We start from the raw sequence: 4,019 nt of genomic DNA on the forward strand, positions 1-4,019 counted from the left end.
TCTGTGAACACAAATTAGTTAGCATAAATCAGTTAAATGACGAAAAATTAGGTGTATATTTACTTGTGACCACTCAGTGTATATATATAGAGAAATATCATGTGTTGGTTTTTCATTTATAAAGAAATGCATTAAGGAAGAGAACACTTTCTTTTCTTTAATTTGTAATAAACTTCAGTTAATATCTGTTGAACATTTATTTTATTGAAAAATGTACTCGTTCATTTTGATTTTATTAATAAAGTAATGTTCCAATTAAGAGTGTGTGTGTGTATTATTACAGGTACTATATAAACTAAAAAATATTGTATGGTACAATTAGTGTACTAACTCTTACTGAGCCTGGATGTGTATGTTTCGTCTCGATGGCAAATTGTACCACTGAATAGAAAAAAAAACATTTTGTTCTTCAGAGTTGGAATTTATTCAATGAAAAAAGTTTATGCTGCAAATGACTAGAGATAAATATATGTCATATTGTCTTAGTCTCATCTAAGCATACAATGTATAATGGCTTAGTCTCATCTTCTCATCAACTCCTGCTTAAACTACAGCATTGTATTTAGGATTCTGTTATATTGGGGATGTATGGTAATTAAAATAGACATGATATAGTGTAAATACAGCAGATGTACTCAAAGTAAAGTTTATGTATTGGACTATGAGAAAAGCATATGTAATATATTGATATAAAACAAGTAAAGAAAAAACTTTTCATACGATTAAGTAAATGTAGGGATGGCTAATATCATTCCTTCAAAAAAATGCAATCAAGATAGTAGGGATGGCATTTGCATCATCCCTACATAATAGCCCAGGCAGCCAGTGTAGTAGAATGTTAACAAACAAAAATAGGATAAATTAAACATAATTGCAATTGAATAGTTGTATATATTGCTCTATGTTAATTCTTTCCTGTGCTATTATGTAGGGGTGATGCAAATGCCATCCCTACTATTTTGTTTGCATTGTTTTTGAAGATTTGATATTAGCCATCTAACATTTACATCCGTTTTTTTAATGCAGTGTTTCAATAGACATGGAAGGTTTTATTCAGAACTTGTTCCAACTGTAATATCTATTATTGAGTGGTAATTCCTGTATCACCCTGTACTTAAGCTTTTTAAAGAAATACCAAATTTCTGTAATAAAGTTAACTTCAAAGGGTAATAATATCATTTATGATAGAATTATTTTTTTAAATTACTGCTAGTTAATAACACATTTGAAAGTATGTCAGTGAAATTGGTTGACACCATTGATTTGGTTTTTGAGTTATGTAATAAAAAAAACAGAAGAAAGAACCAGAAATTAAAACTTTTGCTATGATATTTAGACATTCCCAGAACTTGTAACTCAATCATTACATAGATATTGTTATAAAAGGAAACACTTTATAGTGTTGTAAAGTTATGATGACCTATTAAGGAGATATTTAAAATACCATTTCGATAAACAACCTGAGCCATCCTTTCATAGGCAGTGCTGCCACCTGCCTGGTTTATTGTAGTGCTTATAAAGTAGGTGTATCAATATATTGCTGAGGAATATTATCCATTTCTAATAAACATTTGAATACAATTTTTTAATTTGTGTATAACAAATGAATTTGACATATAATCCATAATTTGTAAGATACCAGAATAAAATAATATTCAGTTAACTGTATCAACAGTACACCAGATCTCATTAACTTAAAGACAGAACTTTCCTTACTAAAGGTTTACAACAATACTGAAAAACCCTGCAGGATTTTCAAATAAGCAGTCCAATAATTTTTTATGAATTTAACACATCTAATGGAGAAGTCTATATATATATATTTAATATGTACATAACTCTTATTTTTGTGCTTTCTCACTTGTAAAGTAAACACACGGTAAAACATTTCTCACACACACGTGTTGCAGATCAGAGAAAATGGCATCATGGCAAGTTCATGTTCACTAGAAAAAACCACAACATACAACCATCATCCAAATAAAATTTCTATATTTTCCATTTTCATATAAATTTAAAATCAGCAAGACCTATTTCTATAAATATAATGTAATCCTCAGCAGCTCCCTCTAGTAGAAATGGAATGTTACAATACAGCCTCTGATGGTCATCCTATCTGATCTTCCCAAATTTAAAACTACCTACCCCTGCCAGCTTCTACATAAATACTATAACATGTCCAAAGTGACTACAGTTTTTGAAAGTATTTTACACCAGTAAACAAATTCACAGTTACGTTTCACCTATTTTAACACAAGGTTATTCATATGGGGGAAAAAAAGCTTCAAATAACTTAGGAAAATGAACATCAAGTATCTAATGATGACAAGTTATCATGGTAATCATAGAAACAATAAAACTAGTAGTTAGCTTTAAAAAAAACAGTGCCTTGTTAGCTAGAGATTCAGAGTTCAAATCCCTGCCTTGGAATCTTTTTTGACTTGTATGTTTTTTCTTGACCTGATGCTGTTAATGGTTAGTATACTGATTTGTAAGGAAGTTGTGAAACACTGATATTGTAACAATCAATATTAGATTTTTTTTCAAAGTGATTATTCTGACATCTAGAAGTTAATCACCTGATTACTAATACATTTGTCATTAAGTAACCAGCAACAAAACTTGACAATGTTACTTGCTAGTCCTACATCTGTTATATTTTAATGACTGGAGAATTTTATTAGTTTGGTCTTACATGGGAGAATATCACAAGGTGAGAAACCTTCACATGTTGCCATACATCTGTTGGTTAGTTAATTAAAAACATGTCAGGCTAAGAGTAAAGTTGCAAGACTTCACAAGAGTATAAAATATTTTTCAACCAAAAAAAGTTTTAAAGCTTTAACACTAGTTTTAAAGTATTTCAATGTAATGTAAATAAAACATGTTGTCATCCAGAAATACTCACCTTAGGTAATGTCGTGATCTATACAGCACATCTGCTAGTAACCACACCATATTCTTACAGTAAGACTAACAGTACACCTTTACACAAGAACAGGTTGAATGATGATAAACTGTATATTTTTGAAGTAGAAAAGAGGAAAAGCTAACAAAAAATTTTAATTTTAAGAACAGGTTGAAAGTTTTTAAGACGGACCATAAAACCTTACATAGGTAAACAAAACAATGTATTCTTTCAGTTTTGAATAATGCTATATTGGGACATGAGTGGATGTGATACCTGTGATAATTTTAGTCTGTACTTGTGTATTTATATGTTGATAGTTTAGAAACAAGGGAATATTGTTTTTCCTTATATTAGTCACTAGTTCTATGTATATCTTAAATCGATAACATTTTATAAATTGCATTAAAACATTCTGACTCGATGTGATAGATTACTGACATTTTTAAAGACTGTCTTTTTCGAAATCTTGCATACTTTCAGGATATCTTTTATTTTTATGAATTTTAAAACAAAATATTTTCTCTTCTGACTTTTATTTTTAATCTTCTTACGTCTATTAGAAAGTTGAGCTAAGTTATTGTCCTGATACTTATCCTCCTTTATTTTAAATGTTACATCATTTATATGTTTCTAGTATGGTGCAACTGTTTTGATCAGCAACCAGCCTTGTTTTTATAGTTATGTTGCTTTGGAATTCTTAAATTCTGTAGTTTTAATACCTGATATTTTACGAACATAATTCAGTAAAATAATAACCTGATAAATATTAAACAGTTCAGTATTGTCACAGAAAACATAATTCAGTAAAATAATAACCTGATAAATATTAAACAGTTCAGTATTGTCACAGAAAACATAATTCAGTAAAATAATAAACAGATAAATATTAAACAGTTCAGTATTGTCACAGAAAACACAATTCAGTAAAATAATAACCTGATAAATATTAAACAGTGATGAAAGACTCAAATCTTCCATTAGCTCCTCTTCTCTACTTCAAAAATATACAGTTTATCATCATTCAACCCATTCTTAAAACTCAAATCTTCCATTAGCTCCTCTTCTCTACTTCAAAAATATACAGTTTATCATCATTTAACCCATTCTT

The sequence above is a fragment of the Limulus polyphemus genome, unplaced genomic scaffold (genome assembly GCF_000517525.1).
Source record: "Limulus polyphemus unplaced genomic scaffold, Limulus_polyphemus-2.1.2 Scaffold3898, whole genome shotgun sequence".
Classification (NCBI taxonomy): Eukaryota; Metazoa; Arthropoda; class Merostomata; order Xiphosura; family Limulidae; genus Limulus; species Limulus polyphemus.